Here is a 21,288-nt window from a genome sequence, read left to right as displayed (position 1 = left end):
AGTAGCGTTCATATAAGCAGTGGATATTTGCGTGTATATAATGTATAACGGAAAATTTTCACCACATGGTTGAAAAGCTCGGTATGTTTGCAAGTGGAAAAGCCATGGGATCAAATATATCAATTATTCTTTCAAAAAAAGTAATCTTATTTTAATTGTATGCTCAAACGCATTCAATAGCAGTATGAATAACGGCGTACGGTGCGAAAATGTCAGCTATGTACCGTCCATGTCCTGCTGTGTTTTGTGTATATTCTCACAGAAAATATCAGTAGTAATTTAATTATCCTTGACAATGCAAGGTTATACCTAAAATGAAAAATAATTTAAAAACATATTAAAAATTTAATCTTATTCTCCTGCATCACAGGTAGCCATACTTAAAACAGACAAAGCAAATTTCAAAATTGGGATAGAATTTCTTGCTCATAATGTTATATCTGCCTATTTACCGTAGTGACTAATTAAGTTTGGTAATTCAATTAGGAGAACTGTCAAATATGAGAATCCAGTCATTCACGGCCTAGCATAAAAAAATGAGATATATTATAACTGCTGCAATTTGCAACTAAGAAAAAAAGAACAAAGAAAAGGTAAAGAGAAATATGAACTTAGCAATATGCAATTTCTTACAGCGAAAGCCAAGATGCAGCAGGTCAAAAGCACTCTGAAGAAGATGATGTATGAAGAAGAAATGAGGGCAATTCACCTAAAATGGACCGAGTTTATTCATTGAAAGAGACTAACACTCAACACTTGCTTGCACATTCTTTATGCCAATTCACAAATTCAGACTAGTAGTACCGGAGAAAATAGTGAATAAATGGTTATCAGTTTGCATTCACCTGTAGGCCGAACATCGGTCTCCTAGTGGATATGTAGTTTTTTTTTTTAAATAATGGCTATTTGTAGAAAACACACTTTACAGTGAACAACAAATTAGTAAATGTATTATAAGAATTGTTCCCAATGGAAGGTACGAGCTATGGTCTCTTGATAAAAAAAGCACAAACAAAATTGATTTTCCATCTATTCTTTCTTTTGAAGAACATAATAACTTATATTTGAATTTTAATCATTTACTTTGTCAAATATTATGTAATATATTTGTTGAATACTGTTTATGAAAGGTACGATGTGTGCTTCGTCGGTTAAATGTGTATGAAAAATATGATTTGTAAGGTGAGGTCATATAATTATTTCTGAAAAATTCTTTTAAAAAAAACAAACACAAATTAAGTCACATTATTATACTAATTGCTTTTTAGATTTTATATCTCACACGTTCTTAATTAATGGTGCTATTTAAGTTAAAGGGATGAGTTTTTGCTCTGACAAGTTTTAAACAGACATGGGATATGAAACATCTTGGTTATATCGATAATTGTTTTTGTTTGTTTTTCTGAAGAAAAAAAGACTCATTCGCTTAAGATTTTACACAAACAATACTCTTTTATCTTTATACATTGAAAATTTAGAGAAAAAATGCAACTATTGACAAACTTTTATTGTTTTATCCCAATGTATTTCCTATACTTACTGGAGAAAATACCGTCATCTGATTGATTAATTTTGGCGATGAAAATTAATGAATCAAATGCTCTATTTCTAACAAAAGGATACAAGAAATTTGTCACTCATACCCTCATTGCTTACTAACCGTGTATCAGACCGCAAAGCGTAGGAGCTGTAGACACCTCTTAGAATTTGTTCATATATCTGTATGACCCATGGTCATTATGTCGATAACGAGGTTAAGACAAGTGCTTGGATTATCCAGGAGCAAAATTGTGACGAATATTGTTGAGTTTCGTTCTGGAATGAAAATGTTACAATCTATAAAGACATAAGCTTTCAATATATTCATCTTTGAAGAAGGGGCTACGAAATTAAATGGATTGATGCTATGTGTCATTGTAAGTGACCGTTCATGTAGTTAAGGAACGACGTTTTGGCTGGTTGATCAAGCATCCGTTGCTTTAAAATGTCCCGACCTCAATCTTTATTTGTATTATTTTTCATGAAACAATCTGTCCAAGAACAGCCAATCAATATTTAATACTAGCCCAGAGGTTGCGTATAGTCCTATCACAATGAAGTTAATTCACACCCACTCACTCACCCTGAAAACAGCATCTCGATTACCAATATTTGGTGAGAATTGAAAACCTAAATTAATGTCCTTGAATTTATATTAATATGAGTGTATCTCTTCGTAATGTGTGTGTACTGCCGTTGATGCCATTGCCTTGACATGTTACAAGATAATAATAATCATCATCATTATCATACTCTTCGTTGACTGGCACATTTACGTTAGAAAACATATTTAGCAGATTCTCATCGCAATAAAATCGCAGGGAAATTTAAGAAACAAGCAAAATATAAAAACTACCAGTCTCTATAACAAACAACAGCACATACAGTATATTCACGGAAAAGAACATATAAAATTTGTGTACGAGGACAATTAAGCATAATAAATTAGATGAATGCAAAATGAAAATCGGTTTTATTGGGCACTACGTAAGATATTCAGGAATATGTACATTGTTTCTTTGTTTCTCTCTTTTTTAATGTTATCGTTTGTGGTAGTACTCTAATTCTAATTACATCGTAGCGAATCATGTTGCGAGTTGTTGTATGATCAATTTGCCGAATTGCCTAGCTTAGACCCTTTTTCTTCATCAATGCATGTAAACGAATATCTTTTTTCTTGAATTGACTGTTGTCGCTGTAGTGCTGATACGTCATCAATGCAAACAATGAGACTGGTTATACTGGATAACCAATGTTTTGCAAACAAACGAGAACGTTAACTACCTCTCAAAATCTTGGAGCTGCATATTTTTTAAGCATCATACCAGGCAGTGCCTGAAATTAATTAGAATTAACAAAAGCGATTCCTGTGCAGAAAAGTCATTTTGCGAATTTCTTGTAACCTTTTGCACAATAAATTTAAGTATATACTTGTACCAGTCTCATTGTTTGCATAAGATGGCATTTAACACTATGCATTATATAGTTATTATCTCGGTAAAATAATATATTCACAATTTGCGCTTATTGTTCAGCGGAATGAAAGAGATGAAAGCCTGAAAAAAGAGCTCAGATTGGTCTGTGTCTATTGTAATCAGCTTAGAGTTGCTTAACACATCATACAAATCAGGTTATGTAAACAAGGACGATTATGATCTTGCACGATCACTTGTATGCCTAGATCATGATATTAGCAAAAAATGTAAATTTTCTAATCAACAATTAATGTTATTATATTACGATGCACTAACTGTATTGCCACCGGATAAACGAAATAGCACAGCATTAATAAAATTTAAAGTATCTTTTACCATAAAATAATACCTTTATACACCGTGGTAAAGGCCACCAAAATTGTTCATTTTATTTGCGAAAGTGTGAAACAAATGCTTTATTTAAAAAGCACATCTTTATAAACTACAATTGCCTAATACACCAGTTTCGAAATGTGGAAATGATAATGAAAGCAACGAACAAGTTTAATTTTTGCAATGGATATAATAATTAGACAAGTGCATTTTTAGTAAAATCATTTTAACGCAGATTTTGTATTAATGTGTTCAAAATACATTTGATACTAGAGATACTTAATCCTCATCTTCACGTTTTGAAACTCCATAGTCTTGTTACCTTGCTATCTTGCACTTTTCTACTTAATTTCTTTGTACTTTGTCTTGTCTTTATACATATTTTTAAGTAAGCAAGACATCCGTTAGACATGTTTGTTTGCTTACTTAATTTCTTTGTACTTTGTCTTGTGTTTATACATATTTTTAAGTACGCAAGGCATCCGTTAGACATGTGTTATACGTTCTTTGCATGAGAGACATGTTTATAAGTTATAAGGACTTATGTCCTATTCACAAAGCCCTTTTCTCTTTGTAGTAAAGTATGTTTAAACATAGCCAAACCATTCTGAATGGGTCTTTGGTGTGACTAAATGTATTCTTATTAAAAATACATTTATTCGCCCACCCATATACATGTATGTATGTATGTATGTATGTATGTATGTATGTATGTTAAAAAGTGTATAAGTATTATATGATCACGAACTCTAAGTTAGATGTCGTGAGGTGTACACGTTTAGAATTCTGTCTATTCCTTGCATTTAACAAACACTTACTTAATTTTATTATATTTAAAGCTCTTACTTTTGCATTTTTAAGTTGTTTCTTCTCGTGCTACAAATCAGTAATTAAGTGTTTCACAAAACTGATTTTTAAAAAAAAATCTGACAGGGTACAAGATTTCATCTCTTATCTATAGATCCTTCTTACAATTTATTCAGGAATTGTTTTATTTGTCTCTTTAAAGCAACCTTTATTCATTTTTATTCCATGGGGTGAATTGGAAAATATAATGTTTTGTGCATTATTGTAACTTTTATGAAGAACTCATGTGTTTGATGTTACAAATTATTGTTGGTAACGATTTCACTGCCAGCATCATGGTTTATATGAATTAATTTAAGAAACAAAATAAATTATACATTGTTTCCTACAAAACTGTCTCATCATCTTTTAGAAATATTGATTTCTTAATAACATTTGAATATATCTAGAATACCTTTTGCTCATTCCATGCTTTATCACTTAGTCGTATTTTGAAAAACATAAATTTTAGAACTGTATCAAGTTGGTATGCCATGAATTAATATAATACTTTAATGTACACATTTATATCCACAATGTATGGGAGAGTTATTTCTAAGTTGTATGAATTTATGTATAATCAACAATGCTTTTTTTCTTTCTAACCAAAGTATGTATAAACTAAAGTAAAATATTTCAACTGGGTCTATCATGTAAGAAAACATATTCTTCTTAAATATACATTTTCGCTCACATACACCGATATATATATATATATATATATATATATATATATATATATATATATATATATATATATATATATACTAGGACATGTTACGAGTCACATTTTATCATTTTGAAACAAAGATAGGAATGATAAATAGTAGTTAAATGCTAAGAGCTATGATAATTTTTAAAATTACAGACATGTATTACACTAAACCTTTAAATATTATACATTATACATTAATATGCTACATAGAGGGAGTTATTGAAAAGAACTCATTTTCGCTTATCTTGGCAAATTCGACTTATGCCAGGAAGTTAAAACGTGTATCAGTGTTGGGATGTCCACGAGCCCTTATGGTAGGTTACATGAACTTCGCCGTTCCAGCTTACCGTTTATGTACAGGGAATGCGTTATGCAATAATCTTTTTACTGAAAACGTGAATGCATTACAAACGTCAGGTTCTGTGTAAGTAGGCGCACAAATGCGTAGGGAAGCAAGACAGTATCTGCACAGGTTCAGAATGCTGTCTCTTCCTAACATGCGACCGCTCCGGTGGCCTGGTGGTTAGAGCGTCCGCCTCGGATGCGGGAGGTCGTGGGTTCGATCCCCCACCGAGTCATACCAAAGACTTACAAAAATGGTACTAACAGCTGCCTCGCTTGGCGCTCAGCATTAAAAGGTTTGTGTTAGGACTGGTCGGCCTGGTGTCAGGATAATGTGACTGGGTGGGACATCATGCTACATGTCTGCGGCATGATGTCACAGTGCTAGACATCAGTATAAACTGCCACATTTCAGCGATATGACTGAAACATTGTTAAAGCTACGTTAAAAATCCTAATCACTTCACATCTTCCTAACTTGCAAGAAAGACTTTTGTTACACTTTAAAGCTCCTTCTTGTCTATGCTTTTAGATATTTCTTCACGTGTCACACAACAATAATCTGTTGTTTGAAAAAATTGAGAAACTTATTTCAATTTTCAAACAGTATACCAGATTTCACCTCTTATCTATAGAACCTTGTTACAGTTTCTTATTATATTGTACAATTTGTTTAGTTTTCCTTTCAAACAAACTGTATTAATTCTATTTGAATTGTAAAATATAATGTTTCCTGTATTAGTTTAAGCATTATGAGATCTTTTTATGTTGATTATTATAAATTATTATTGGAAACAATTTCGCTGCCAACTTAATGCTGTATATTAATTAAATTTAGAAATGAAATATTTTCAAACCATGATATTTAGGCATTTATGGTCCAACATTCAAATGTGTGTGTTTCCTATAAAACGGCTTCAGCATTGTTTAGAAATATTGTTTTCTTGCTAAAGTTGTAGTATATACTCGATACGCTTGCCTCATTCCACATTTCATCATTTACGTGATATTTTCGAGTTGTAAGAAGTTGGTAATCCATGATTCAATATCCTAATTTTAAGTGTACTTTAATATCCAGATTTTAAAATAGTATGTGTGTAATTTTCTATAAAGAGTGTTGTTTAATTAATAAAACAAGACCTACCTGTATACAGACTTGTCTCATCCTTAACAGTTCGAACCTGGTGACTACTTGCACCCAAGGGAAGTAAATTGTACATTGCAAAGGAATATCACCTCCCTAAAGGAATAAAGTGGGCTTTTTTTCTCTCTTTCGATCCAACCGTTTACCGTCAAAACATTTGTTTGTGAGTAATCGTGAAATCTGAACCCTTAGGAACAATCAACAAACTCAACTTATATCATGATAACATATTAAGTCGGTGAAAAAAAAAATCATCGTAATACAAGTGTTTGATTGAAACTTAAGAGGGAAAGAAATCTTATCTTTTACCTAGTTTAGTTGTTGATTGTTTCGATCAATCTGAAGTAATAAAATATTTTAAGCAGTTCCATGATCGAACGCCTTCATTTGAAACATGTCAACAATTGCCTTCATTCTGAAAACACGATCATTTTTAATTTTCTACTCAAAGTTTATTATACAAAATAGTGAAAGCTGTTCTTAAAAGATGGAAGTATTTAGACTTGAAGCCTTATCAGTCATAATATTGTTTCCCATTATATTGCACGTAAACGTAACTATATATGTGTATGTTCAAATGATATATAGCAATTATTATTCCATTATCAACCTTATATATGACAATTTTAATATATACATTGGAGCAGTTATATGAGGTAAATTGGACTCTTTAGTCTAGCATGTTGTATGCTGGAAAAAATGCAGTGTATATGCCGTTATTTACGACTCCGTTCAGAGATTTATTCGTGATTAATGATTACTTCAATATGGAAAATAACAGCTGGGAACATTTCTTAAACAGAGCAATCAGCCTTTTATTACATACTGGCATCATTCAAATTGATCTGTAATTGCTCAACTTTATGCTAGCATGAATTAGTTTGTAATAATGGTCGTTGTTAATGTTTTTTACTATAAGGAATTCTTAAGTTGTTCTCAAGTATCAGCGATTACTAATTAGAGATAGAATAATTACGTGTGTTAGGTGTTTTTTACATGTTGTTTGGTTTGTGGAAAGTGGTATAATGTAATGGCTTTGAATTCCGTTTTGATAATTAATGTTGTTTGGTTTGTGGAATGTGATACAATACAATGCAATGTTTTTGAATTACGTACTGAGAATTAATGTTGTTTTGGTTTGTGGAATGTGATACAATTCAATGTCTTTGAATTACGTATTGCTAATTAATTTTGTTTGGTTTGTGGAATTTGATACAATTCAATGTCTTTGAATTACGTAATGCTAATTAATGTTGTTTGGTTTGTGGAATGTGATACAATTCAATGTCTTTGAATTACGTATTGATAATTAATGTTGTTTATGTTGCTGAATGTGACACAATTCAGTGTCTTTGATTTACTGATAATTAAGGCTATTTAGACATAAGAAAAATAAAACAAAAAACAAATCGAATAAAAGCGTGAAATTGAAACCTGGTAATGGCTCTTGGTTATCAATCTGATTCGAAGAAAGATTATTCTGGTAATAGCTCGTCTACGAACCCTTTATTTGGCAATGTTTATTGGTGTCGCTAGAAATAGGGGAAACAACGGATTCAAGCTAAACTCGCAAAGTGTGTACAACATTATTTTCTTATCTCTGTCTAGAAATGAACTAGCTTCTTTTAGACCCCATTAACAGCATGTTCCAATGTTTAAACATAAACTGGACAATATTATTATTTCATGTATTTTCAAAGCAAAGATAAGCTATATACAGCACTGAAAATATCAAAATTACTGCTTTGGTTTTTTGTCGTAATTTAAAGATGCTCTCATCACTGTGATAGCTTTCAAAAACCGTCGTCATACGGACGCTTTAAAACGTTGATAATTGAAAAGAATAAACTTCTTATTTCCTCTAACTTTAAGTATTTTGCATCATTTTAATGCATTTTATCTGCTATATATATTCTATATGTATATTATGTTATTAGTGTTATGACCTAGATATTGATTCCCTGATCTACAATGATTTCGGCATGAATAATGCAAAATCAGGGAAGATAATATTCTTATTATATGATCTTTGCATAAAGTTTTAAAGCGTTTAATATTGAGCAGCATTGTAAACATTTAAATAAATTAAGATGAATCGAATATGACGAGAAGAACCATCTAAAATTTTATATTGTTCAAGAAGCGTTATTCTAATCAAATGAACATTGGCATATTTAAAGAAATCGCCATGCTCACCAGAAGAAGATAAAAATGAAGTTCCACCATCTTTACTTCAGGATATTGACACCATGTGTCTACAAGATAGATATAGTAAATTCATTCACCAAACATAACCGGACAGTTAGCAGAATATTAGGAGAACATATCATATAACTGAGCCATGTGACCATGAGTTGTTTATCTCAATGACGTTTCCATGGAATATAAACCTAGAATATGTATGGAAATAACTGATTACTAGGATGCATTTACAGTCCCAGAATTTGGTTATTGCCTTCATCGATAGGGTAAATATGGATGTGAAATGTTTTCTAGTACAGAAATGCAACTTCTTTTTAGCCTACTTGCCAGGTTTTAAAGTACAAATCAAATTCTGACACCATAAAAACCAATTTACTTAGTTTGTATATTTTCCAATAGTCCAAATAGGTTTCATATAACATGTCTTGCGATTCCACATCTGTCAACTGAACAGGTTTAATGGGCTTTACTTTTGTTTTGGCAATGACCCATTTCTGGGTTGTTTAAACTTACTACTCGAAACAGCAATAAAGCAACCCAAGAGAACTTAATGTTAGTTCTCATCGTCATACTTATTGTAATTTATATTCCTAGTTTTAGGTTTATATATGTCCACGTATGAATTAAACTGGTTGCCTCCACTATGAAGTTCTAATGATTAACCAACTCTTCAAAACCACTGGGGTTCAAGATGTTTATTATAGTCCTGATTTAATTCCTAACTAATGTATAATTCGAGTCTTTAGAGCTTTGACAGCGGCCAATAATGAAGCACTCTGTAATGTTGTACCAGCAAAGTAGCAGAAGCGTACGGCAGCTGAGCCGACAGTTGCATGAGATTTCGAAGTTCTCTCTACGTCAGCAGTACTTAATGCACAGAGTTGGAATTTGGATGCGTTTACATCAGATATGAGATAATTAAGTGTATCAGTTGCAGCCCTGTTTTCTACTGTAACAGGAGACAATGGGACGAGAACATGACTAGAAACAAAAGCGCTTCCCTCCATCCCCTCTCTCTCTCTCTCTCTCTCTCTCTCTCTCTCTCCATGTTGTAGAAGACTTAGTTCCACCTATCTGAGATGTGTCAGGTGTGTTATGACTAAAGCTGTCTCGTAGCGATGTTGGAAACATCGAACAACGACGGACGGATTTAGGCCCCTCATTCTGATTTATCATCTGTAAATTCATCCTTTCCTTTTCCAATTATTTCCGTGGGGTTTATAGCATCTCTGGAATTAAATCTGATTGAAATGTTTATCAAACCTCTGTCGTTCCCTTCACCATTTTGACGAATGTATCAATATTACCGATTAAATCATTGCGATAATTTACCTGAATTTGAGCTGGCTGGGAAATTCAATAATTCGGACCTATTGCTTCATTATAACCATTCGACTACCAATTTTGATTGTGTGAAGGCTGCAGAAAATGTTTACAATTTCTTGTCCTTCTGTTGACCGTTTTGCTTGTATTAGAGACTAATATAATCATCATTGTCATATATAACTTGCACCTTTGCGCAGTCTTATCGATATTTAAGCTGATAACGACTAGCATGACAATGCAGAAGTCGGTGTTGCAAACACCATGGCTCTTGTCCAAGGCTTGGCAATGGGATAAACTATCCCACCTGGATCTGTTGCTTAGGGAAGAGATCCATCGGAGGGTGTGATTTTATAAGGCCTGCGTAGCTAAATATGAGGTTTCTAATATAGTAAGTTGCCATTTATACTGGAACTGGCAGATTGTTTTATGTTGACATTTTTTAACTCCAGAATGCATGCAACTTTCTAAGTGACTTTAATTATGAAGACTTGCACAAGTTCGGTAACAGATTATTACGATAAATTTATAAACGTTAATCACCCTCCCTCAAAACAACTTGTGTACAGAAGTAGGTGTGAAACAGAACGAATTTATGTCTACTGTTATTATTACAACGACGATGATGATGGCTAAATCTAAATTTGAATTACGACTACTTTTTTTTTTGTTTTTTGCTACTATTATCTTGCAGCTACTACTGCCGCTATTACTGCTGACGCTGCTGCAATCTGCTACTTTTAAGAGTTTTTCAGGAATTTCAGGCAAGGCTTCCCTGAAACTATGTCTACAACTAGCCTCTAGAGTAGATGCGATAAATTAGGAAATAACCTTTGAACTTGTACCTTAATATTATGCTGATAAAAGCTTGCAATAATAAACTTAAACTTTCCGTACGAGGTAAAACTTGTTATGCATTTCTCTCTACATTGATCTGCTTTTAGGAAGGTAATTGACCTGTAATTATGCAATGTGACCATATGAATGGATTTTACCAATTTATGCATAGTGTTTCGAATTAATTGTGGATATACTAGCGGATAATGAAAGGAGGGAGTTTTTTCATGATTGTCTTGTTAAACTAGCCATTAATATTTTTTCTAATTCCAAAAGACATTGTTTACTTTTCCTGTTAAAATATCTATTGTACTTGAAACTGTTGCAATCTGAATGTGTTGGTCAATACCGTATCGTATTTGGAATACAAAAGAAAACAGATGTCAGAGAACATAACACTATGATCCCTAGGCCCATCTAAATCAAACAAAATGTGTAAATAACCAGTTCGCTTCGAAATTATTAATATTACACGACAATATGTTATATCAACAGATAACATATGTAAATCAAAGTGTGTGGTCACAAGAAGCTTTTTTCTTGATCCCCAAACATCTATTGGTTTAAATATTTTCATTTCTTCTTGCGTCCTACATTATATTGGGACATAGAGGAGAGATGGTTGGATGGAAAAAGTGATTACTAAAAATTTCAAAGTATATTATATAATAAAACCAGCAGTAGCAACAACAACAACATTAGCAGCAATACTAATAATAATAATATTTTAGTGAAGTAGTAATATTATTAACTAACACTAATAGTGAAACTAGTCAGTTGTATCAGTGAACGTCAGTAGATTTTCTATAGCTGCCTTAATCGTTACTTTTATCATTATCGATATCACCATCAAGTAATCAAACAAAGAATATATGAATCAATAACCCATATAACCATTCCTTCCATTCGTCCATTATTCAGTTAATCCAAATATCAAATTCATACATCTCATGTTTGTAAATTTGTTATCATAAACTTTAACACTTTTAGTACTGAAAATACCAGAATCGTAACAGATAGTGGACTTGCTCTTGTCACTACGTCCGTGCGAGTTATTCCTGAACGTATATTTTCCAGGCGATATCAAAATATTTAAAGACTTTTTCCGCAGAAATCTGTCTGTAAAGATCATAAGGGTACCGGCCATTTAATCTTGGGTGGCTGATATTTTCTTTCCGGCCAGGATATATAGAATCTATGTTGAGGTTTGGACCGAGACAAGGAACTCTCAGTCAAGGGTTTATATTATTTGTCTCCCCATGAGGCTTGCCCGAGTAGCGAGACATATAATATAAACCCGCGACTGGGATTTCCTTGCTTCGATCCAAACCTAAACGTAGATTATTTTTCTCATCCAATATTTTCCATTAAAGTAAAAAGAATTCTGCACTAGTGTTCACGTGCAATGTTTACATGCGGCGCATGAATATAAAAATGTTAATGAGGGCTGTGGTGTAGCCGTTGCGTCCGAGGTACACAGTTTATTCGAGTGAGCAAAGAAAAATAACAACATAAAACGTTGCATAATAATGATGTATTATCACATTGAATCTATGGATGTTATATGAAGTTGACAAACAATAATTAATATTTATTACAAGAAAATGTTTTATTTTCATCAGTTCCAATTTTGAAAAGTTATACTCTAAATAATAAAACAATATTGGCTACTCAGCAATACTGTAGTTATACTTAGTACAAGCTGTAACGAAGAGTAACATCTTTCTTTAGATTATTCATGGGTAATTAGGGTTCTGTGTCACTACCGAATATAACTATTCTTTTCGTTGGAGGAGGTGAAACTGTGTGTGACATACTTGTGTTGTTCTTAATATTGATTGTAAAATTACCCTCGTGTAAATTAGACCCTCAAAAAATGTACTCTAGCGGATAACCATGTGCTAAACTTTCAACTTCACGGATTCTTTGAACATTTATTTTTCTGTCCTGGAAATATGGCAAGTTCTACAGTGAAATTTGCTTATGGATTAATGTGCTGACGAATAAATTATTCCTTCTGGCTGGTAAGTGTACTATTTGTCATTAAATATTGTAGGTATATTTTTGATTCAACCGGGGTACAGTGGAGATGCTTAACAAAATTAGAAAAAGCATGTTTTACATAACACTTTTCTGGCTGTTTCTACGTTTTCCGTAGTTGTTAAGAGAGTAGAGAGGCTACGAAGTGGATAGGTCTATATTATATATGCATGGATAAGTGTTTTCTGTTATATTATTCATTTCACACATCACTGAGAATTTTATCCTATCTGTAGCACAGTTATTTTCAGGTCAGCGTCATTAAATGTAGCTAACAGTATATAATTTGTTTCACACGAAGTATTTAAAACTGGTTAGGTAGCTTTAGCTACATTTAATAAAGCTGATTTACAAATGTATTGAGCTAGGCCTGCATATAGGTAAAATTGACCATGCTGTGTGGAACGAACAAGCATAATACCAAAAAGCTCGACATCGTATGCGCTTGTCTTTGTCTCTCTCGAATTGTTTTTGTATGGTGTGTTCTCAAAGATGGATTTACCTCAATTTACTATGTTTTTGTTATATATTTATTGATGTTGTTGATGTTGTTTGATTTTAGTACAACTACTTCAGGCACAGCTGAAGACAACAAGGGTTTCTTTGTTTTAAAAGTAGTTCTGAGAGCGTGGACACATTGACTGAGACGACTGATCTGAGATGACTAGACTGAGATAAGAAAAGTAAGGTTAGCAAAACAGCTAGATTTCTCTGTCGCATGGGTGAGAAACTTTTTTCTTTTATCTGAAAACATTTTTCTTCAACTAACGTGATGGACATAATTCTCTTTGCTTCAGATAAAAGCAGGAGTTGTTTTTCTCAAGCCATTTTTGTGGCTGGAAATGTATAAACAAACAAAGAAAACTACAACTCCGGTCAATAGTTAGCAGTTTTCTCTGCCGAGTGGAGTGGGGGTGGGGAGATCGGGTAGGGTGAAAATTTATCGTACGATGACATATAGTAGAAAAATGAGAATATGACACAACTTCACGCTTTCTATCCCTCTAACGTGCCAGTGCATCATAGGCCAGAATCAGTAAACAATGGAGTGTTAGTATCTGGTGCAATCGATTACAATGTGAACAACTGGTAGCGTACTCCATCGTAAAATCTCCAAATGAACTGAAACAACATGTACCTCGAGTATTTTCTTCTCTTATATTTTACTGTGCTAACTGTGGATACGGAAGTAAAACAAAGTGGACGAAGATATGCAAATACATACTGATCATCACTCATGCACTGGTTTCTTGCATATAGTTTGAGAAGGGACACCTATCATATCTTAATGTACACAATTCAAATATAGTTGATTTGGATACGTCTGTATCTGTACAAATGGTCTGGCTAACTCCTGGGGAAATATCGGATCTTCTTGCAGCTAGCGTTACCACTATAGCAGGTGTGCTGTCCTAGAGCTTGATTCCTAAAAGAAACAAAAACAGAACGTCAAGAAGAACGGAGGATCTCATCAGAAAATTTTGAAGAAAGTGTGAATAATACGTTTTAAAGAAAAATTAAATCTTATTAATTTGTTTGAGCTTTTTTGTTTTAAATCCATATATGTTATTTGTGGAACAAATGTGACTGCACATTTCGTTGTGTGAAACGTATATTATCAAGAATAGTTAAATAGTCAATATCTGTTCTTCAAGTAGATATGTTTTCCACTGTCTAATAAGTGAAAACGACTTGTTTCTACAAACCTAATATTGGGTTGTTACGGCTATATGGTCTTAAACTAAGTAACAGCACGAATTGTTACCAACAAGTATAGTATAAGCAACAAATATATTTATTCCTCTAAGTAACAAGGTGGAATTTGAAAGAAACTTGAAGTATTGTGAATTAATCCTCAAATAATAGTAAACGTTCTATTACACGTCCAACAGTATAGAGTGCTCACAATGAAGTCTAGATATGCACGTGCTAATGTACCAACAGTCTTGAATAGGTTGATGTACCAACAATCATGATGTATCACAATAATATAATCCAGAATATCTTTGAATGAATCCACAATAATCCCAAAAATAGTGTTTTAGTCCAAAACGTTGATGAACACTTTGTAATTCCAATAAATATTTTTGAAACAATAAACGACACCTATCAAGTAATATCTGATTGATCTTAAGATAGGAAAGAATAATGTTTTCAAATCCTAAAACACAAGGTGTGGGTCACAATGTCACCTCAAAAACATTCTAAGTTTGTAAATAAGGCTAAAACCTGAGCTCAAATGTCAGTAAACAAATAATAACCAAGTTAAAAACATGAGAATAGTCAGGTAGGCAAAATGGCGACGCTCAGTTAGGGACAAAAGACATGAGGACAATATACAAAATAGCAGGTGCATACTTATTTATTCAACACTTGCCAGATAGAACGTCTTTGTTAAAAAGTTTGATGAGAACGTTTGTAATTCCAATAAATAATTTTTTAAAGTAAACTATTTGACACGTTATAAGTAAGGAACAATAGCCAGATTGCAACTCGTATATGCGACACCCTGAGGCTAATTAATCGCTTCATAAATGTTGCAAGTGTAAGCTGACATAAAAAAGACGGATGGGAAGCCAATTGTATATAACATGGCCGTATGAACTTGTTACTGGCGCCTTATTCTGCTGCGTGCGATTCACAGGTAAGTGGCATGAATTGTCGGTTTTGGCTCAAAGGAATATCAAGTGGTGGTCGTAAATCCACCATTGACAGACTGCCAGGGAGGGGGCAACGTCTGCTAATTATGTAGACCATGAGTGAATTGACATCAACTCGGAATTGAGCAATTGGAATAGCAAGTTTAAATCTAGTGTCTTGCAACTAAACGTCAGTAGTCGCTAAACCATCTTGCGGGAATTACACAAGGAAGTTATAAGTTACCCCATGGCCTAGCGGTTAGAGCGTCCGCCTCGGATGCGGAAGGTCGTGGGTTCGATTCCAGGCCAAGTCATACCAAAGACTTACAAAGATGGTACTAACAGCTGCCTCAGCATTAAGAGGTTAGTGTTAGGACTGGTCGGCCCGGTGTGAGGATAATGTGACATGTCACATGTCTGCGGCATGATGCCCCAGTGCTAGACATCACTATAAACTGCCACACTGCAGACATCGTAGCGATATGACTGGAAAATTGTTAAACGCTACGTTAAAAATCCAAATCACAAACACATAAGCTACTCCAACGTCATTCGAAATTGGCGGGAAACATTGTTATTGTGGGAATTACAAAGGAGCTTCAGAAAGGTCAATGACGTATTTGCTCGATTGTCATAACCTATTATGGCAAGAGAGTTGTACTTTAAGTATGTGCAGTATGTATACTTCATTACTAGAATCGTTAATACGTAGAATTACCATATGTAGGGTTGGAATCATTTGCATTGTTTGATCTACATGCATATTTTGTGATATGAGCAATATTTACGTAAGTAAATAATATTGTAATTGGCTATTTGGTTGATTCGTAGTAACCTCGTGCATTTATTCATGTGATATTATAGATTTGCAAATGTTGAATTGAATTAGAACTTTGTATAATGGTTGCAGTGTGCAACATTAGTTAATAGGGGTATTTGACTCGTTGTGTATACTTTGTAGGAGTATAATGTGTAAGGATATATCAGCGCCTGGATATGTGGATATCTGTGTACACTTTGTAGAAGTGCAATGTACAGAAATGCGTCTGATTATGTGATATTGTTCTGTATAATAAGATTGAGAATCTATACATACCAATGTGATGAAATCTCTTGATATATGCATGATAAGCAGATGATACCGTGTATACCATACCCAAAAGTATGGGTATTTCGATGTGCACGAATGCGTGACCAAAGAAGGTAATGGCTTATCTGATGATAGATTGTTGAGTAGTGTGAGACTAGATAGCTACAGGAATATACTAATGTCCTTGTGTGTGTTCGGTCAGGAAGCTTTTAGGGACCGGAGGAGCTGTAGGAGACAGAGAAGGGAAATACCCTGGTACAGTTGGTCCAGAGTCTCTGGGAGACACGAAAAGGAGAGAACGGAGTTAGAGGAAGTGGAAGTGTGAAGGACGTACTTGTTGGACTGAAGGGGTACTGGGTACCAGTCAAGAAATACTACAGCTGAGTAGAAACACAGGACAGGAGGAAAATCTATTACTCTAATTCAGATGATGAAATAGGCCGACACATGGTCGAATGAAAGACGAGTGATAGGGTTTTGAATGTTGAAATTCATTTGAGGAAGGACTATTTGTAATTGAATGGCATTAAATTTGTTGTTTATTTGATTTCACCTTTTGTGTATTCAGTAATTTAACTGTCGGCATCGCTGACTGGGGGCTCTGACTTTTGCATCTCTATCACTACTTCAATTTCTAATAAAAACGAGCCAGGGTGGGTCTTCTGTAATAATTAAAAATAATACTGGGAGTACTCCACGCCATAATACCATTATTAACAAAACCAACTATGACATTATCCCCATATGGTGTGTGAGCATTAACATCTGTTACAAGCTCACCTTCTACCTCAATAAAAGCCTCAGCGGGTAGATACTTGTATCATTGACCTGCAATTCAATTCTTCCTTGTGCGTTAGGTAAACGTGCGTCATAATAATAATACTGATAATCACGTACAGATTCATCTTCTTGGACTGGTTCGTCCATGTCAAATGCTGTATCGGATATACGTTTGAACATCTTTATTATAATGCTCATTTTTTTTAAAAATCAACATCACCTAGACTTTCGGGAAACTACTCTCCCTGAAATAAAACTGGTGCTTATTTTTTCATCTTCATGCTGATTTACCAAGGCTGCTAGTTTTTTTATTTGCGGCTTGGTTTATTATTTTACTGATATCTGCGGACATAACGTCAGTGGATGGCAATTTTACTGGTTGTTGTGGTTGTACAGTCTAACGTCTGTGTAATAGTCTTACTATTCTGTCTCTGATTGCCGTGAAGGCTTTACCAGCAGCACTAGCAACTGAACCAGGAACTTTTTCACGAATAACATCGATAGCTTTCATTGATAATTGTTTTGCGATTGGTGCTGCTTTGGGAGCCATCCTTCTAAATAATCCCTGAACAACATCGCCGAATCCATCTCGGTAATACACTCTGTAAACAGGTAATCGCTAGTTTACTGCTCTGACCGTCACGGGTCTGCGGTGACCGTTACTGTGTATGATCATCTTATTTATTTCCAATTTATCTAATCACTGTAGTTATCAACGAGTTCATCAATGTGTTCCCGATAGGCATTAATATCCATGATACCGCCTTGAAATAATCGCTGACATATATGAGCTGCTTCATTAATTATTTCCGGATAATTATTACCAGACCGCGCTCCTCCTGTGAGAACTTCTAGCTGTTGCTCGACATTGACAATATTGTTGGGACAAAGAAGACCAATTCCATAACCATTACCAGTAGCACCAATGTCAGGCTCATCGTAAAATTCTTCCTCCCCAATACCAAGTGGAGCGAATTAATTTCTTTTTTTGATGATAAAATATCACCCGGTAACGGATGTTTTTTTTATATATCTTCAACTCTTTTCACAAATTGTTTGTATTTTTCCTTGTATTGACCAGTGATTCTTTGTGTATTTTCGATTGTTTGAAATATAAAAGGAGTCCATTTTTCTTCTGAAATATCGGCGGTGGTTGGATCTAATAATTTATCACGATCTTTATATCCGAGAGCGGCAATCACATCAGGATTTTCATAAAGTTGTGAAGTACACTCTTTGGTAAATTTAGTTGATGGTTTTAGACATGGTTTTGATTCTGGTGTAATAAGTTTCCTTACATCACGACTTCCTTGCAGACTTTATCAATACTATCAAATATTTGTTATATTTCTTCTTCGACCGGTTGTGTGGCAGCTATTTCAGTTGGAAGGTCTCGTAAAATCTTTTTTGTTTTCTTAGTTCTCGCTGCTATTTTTTCAGTTTGTTCAGAGGTTTGTTTGATTGATGGAAGAAGACCTTCAGTAGCTGTTGCAACTCTTTCAATAATTTTTGTGACGGGTTTAAATAACTGTTTTGCACCTTCTGCGAATTCAACTTGGGATTATGGTTGCGCTTGTAACTTTTCTTTAACAGCATCTCTTAATGGTATTTTTTATTGCTTCCTCAGTAGTGAATGGGGATACATTAGCCTCAATGGGAATTAGTATTACAGAACCCCTTGGGAACGTTTAGCCTCAATGAAAATTTAACATGGGGAAAAATCGTGGGACAATATAGCCTCAAGGGGAATTTAACATGGGAAAGGATCTTGGGTCACTCTAGCCTCAAGGGGAATTGAACATGGGGAAAAAGTCTTGGGTCACTCTAGCCTCAAGGGAAATTGAACATAGGGAAAAAGTCTTGGGTCACTCTAGCCTCAAGGGGAATTGAACATGGAAAAAAGAGAATCCCGAGCTTAAACGCCTCGTGGAAAGTTACCAGTTCATGGACCCGCTGAACCCGAGGGATAGTTTGTACGGAGGAAGGACCAATGCCACCTGTTTGCTGTACCAAGCCGACAAAGAGAAAGGAGAAGAAATTAAATACTTGGACGTGTGTTCGCTGTATCCCTACGTGTGCAAATATTGTCGCTTTCCTGTAGGGCACCCACAATTGTTGACGGAACACATCGACCTGAAAAACATTCGACAATACGAAGGTCTGATGAAGTGTAAATTTTTGCTTCCCACGGACTTGTACCATCCCGTGTTACCTCACCATTGCCAAGGCAAACTGATGTTTCCTTTGTGCCGTACTTGTGCCGAAACGTGCAACCAAGATCAACCTTGCCATCACACCCAGGAAGAACGGGCCTTGACGGGGACGCGGGTCAGCGTAGAATTGTTCAAAGCTCTGGACATGGGATATCAACTGTTAGAAGTGTACGAAATTTGTCACTTTCCCAAGACAGAACAATATCACAAGGGTGACCCCAGTCAGAAAGGTATTTTCGCCGACTACGTGGATGCCTTTTGAAACTGAAGCAAGAAGCCAACGGTTATCCGTCCTGGTGTCACACTCCCGAAGACCTAAAGACATTCAAAGAGAAGTACTGGGCACAAGAAGGCATCCCTTTAGACCACATCGAGAAAAACGAAGGCAGGCGATCGTTTGCCAAAGTGATGTTAAATTGCTTGTGGGGAAAAATGGCACAACGACCGTGTTTACCCAAGACGGAATATTTGACAGAACCTTCCCGCTACTTCCAGATGATTCACGACAAAACCAAATTCATGAAACACGTGGACGTCGTTCGCGAGGATTTGATCTTAGTGAATTACGAAGAAGATCTGGACTTTGTACAAGACGACCCCTTTGGAAATGTTATCATTGCGGCTTACGTGACAGCCTATGCTCGCTTAAAATTGTACGAAGCTTTAGAACTGTTAAGGGAACGTGTCCTGTACTTTGACACGGATAGTTGCATTTACATCCATCACCCGAGTCAACATCACCGTGACATCGAAGGAGACCGTTTAGGAGCCTGGACAGACGAGCATCCCGACGACAAGATTCTAAGTTTCGCTAGTGGCGGTCCTAAAAATTACGGCTACGAATACCGGGGCCCACAAGGAGAAGTGCACGACGTGTAAAGTGAAAGGATTGACTCTGAATTATCGTACCAGTCGAGTGGTCAACTTTGGGGTACTGAAAGAGGCCTTGCAGTCTGGAAAAGATCAACACTTTAAAGTGACCACCTATCAACCCGACAAGATTGTACGTTTACCCACTCACCACATCGTCAGTCGACCCTTGGAAAAAGTCTATCAAATCGTGTGCCAGAAGCGAGTGCGACTGCCCAATCATTTCACCTTACCGTATGGACACGTCGGTATTGGTCTGTATATAAAAAGGAACCCTAGGCAAGATCGATAGTTCGTTGTGACTACCAAGACCAAGCGAACAAGATGAATACTTTCCGAGAAACACAAAACAAATTTAGAAAGGCACAATTCAAGTGTGGGGTTTCTGAAGTGGAATGCGATTGTGAGCCTTGCGATGGGAACGATGCTGTACGCTGTGACCTTAGCGATGCCGTAAAGCATCATGGGAACTTTGTTTTCACTACCCCTTTCATGGAAAGTGATGCTGTGCGTGCCAAACCTGAGGGATGCGATAGCGATGCCGCTCGGCCTCTTGGACACTTTACTGGGTTTCGTTTTAAAGGTGAATGTTCACCTTCACGTCTACCCCCCTACGGATGTCATCCAGCTCTGAGCAAACTCCTGTCCATGTCACCCAACCCTCATCGAAACGAACCTGTGAAAGACGAATATTCGTTCCCTGTGCGTTTGTCGGAATACTGCGACTTTGAAAATCGTCTTCAATCGTTCAAAGGAAAATGGCCTAAGTATCTGGGAGGACCGACCCCCGAAGAATTAGCCAGAGCCGGATTTTACTACTTGGGTGAATGGGATAAAGTCAAGTGCTTCAGTTGCGGTGTGTTACTTCACCACTGGGAACCGCAAGATTCGGCCTCCCTA

General features: G+C 35.3%; 2 long non-coding RNA genes across 3 annotated transcripts in view; one reads left to right on the top strand and one right to left on the bottom strand.

The window, feature by feature from the left end:
• LOC149800435 (uncharacterized) overlaps nucleotides 1-6,399 on the top strand; it is a 48,464-nt gene extending 42,065 nt beyond the window's left edge. For both annotated transcript variants that reach the window (XR_016421383.1, XR_016421382.1), the window contains one exon: nucleotides 636-6,399. This is a non-coding gene — a long non-coding RNA (uncharacterized LOC149800435). The remainder of the gene's footprint in view (nucleotides 1-635) is intronic.
• A 5,876-nt stretch (nucleotides 6,400-12,275) lies between these two features.
• Nucleotides 12,276-17,247, bottom strand: LOC149800434 (uncharacterized). The gene is made up of 2 exons (XR_016421381.1): nucleotides 17,079-17,247; nucleotides 12,276-14,222 (listed from the first exon to the last, which is right to left on the bottom strand). It is a non-coding gene; the product is annotated as an uncharacterized LOC149800434 (long non-coding RNA).
• Nucleotides 17,248-21,288: the final 4,041 nt, after the last annotated feature.

Source organism: Sinohyriopsis cumingii, chromosome 5 (assembly GCF_028554795.1).
Source record: "Sinohyriopsis cumingii isolate HCF-2022 chromosome 5, ASM2855479v2, whole genome shotgun sequence".
NCBI classification, from domain to species: domain Eukaryota; kingdom Metazoa; phylum Mollusca; class Bivalvia; order Unionida; family Unionidae; genus Sinohyriopsis; species Sinohyriopsis cumingii.
This window is presented reverse-complemented; position numbering and strand designations above follow the sequence as displayed.